This window comes from Lissotriton vulgaris, chromosome 4_1 (genome assembly GCF_964263255.1).
Source record: "Lissotriton vulgaris chromosome 4_1, aLisVul1.2, whole genome shotgun sequence".
NCBI classification, from domain to species: domain Eukaryota; kingdom Metazoa; phylum Chordata; class Amphibia; order Caudata; family Salamandridae; genus Lissotriton; species Lissotriton vulgaris.
Genome location: NC_141691.1, coordinates 1,121,895,453 through 1,121,896,585, shown reverse-complemented (window position 1 = coordinate 1,121,896,585; position 1,133 = coordinate 1,121,895,453).

Below are 1,133 nucleotides of genomic sequence, written 5' to 3'. Positions count from 1 at the left end.
ACAAAGGGGACCAACAGAATACAAAATGGCTGTGATGGATAAAATGGCTGCAGCTTACGTGCACATAGAAATTCCCACTAAACAAGATGGCGCAGGAAATGTTCACAATCGTCTTTTTACTTTTAACAATATGGCTGTGGTGAACATAAATGAACGCCACTTATGTACACCTAAAGTTTATCGATTTTAACAGCTCCTTCACTTTCTCTTTTAGTCACTACTACAATGGGAGAAACCCATGGCGTTGGACCAGCGGAGTTGTCAATTATGTAGTGTTTAAGAAACAAATTAAGTTCTTTTTCAACAGCTTCTTGCAAGTGAAAAGCAATTCATTTGTGTCCTTTTTTTAGCTGGTTTTTATAGCATTTCTTTTCAAAAGATGATGCAAAGAAAATCACTATACATACAATGTGGAACGTGTGAACCATTTGTTGACGGATAGAAAGAAAAGTCATCCATAGCAGTAAGAGTTCCATAATCATAAACAATGAAACAACATCACAGGCTCAAGTAGCAAAGATATTTTGGCAATTCTGCTCAACCTGATCAGTTGGCTAATCCAACAATCATGTCTTCTTGAAATACATTTCAAACAGTGAGTTCAGGGTGAAGTAGCAGATATGAACAGAGTGGTTGTCTGATATTTTTGGGGTGGAAAGCAAGAGGCAGCAAAGACACATATACATCACTAGTGGTGTAGCAGTACATCAAATCCCTCAGCCAGGGTCCCACCAGTGACGGTGCAGCTCCACCCCAATTTAGGGAAACCGGTTGCTTAGCTTGTAACAATGCAATTGCGGTGAAGTGCCTAAACCCTGGACTCAAAGGGACTACGTACCCCAGCAAAACCAGCAAGGGTGTGTAGGCGAGCTCTGTCTCGACCATTTGCACTAGATGCCCAAACACCATCTCCCAAAATGCCTGCACAGCAGGGCAGTACCATGCCAAATGAATAAAGTCAGCATGCACCATCACACATCTCTGGCAGTTATCTGGTCTTGTGCGATCCATCTTTGCAAGCAGCACAGGGGTGACATAGATTCTATGCAGGTACTTAAAGTGCAGAAGTTTATGTTTATAATTATTTGACACTTAGTGTGTCTGCTCGTAACAATAGGCCCACCTCTTATCTG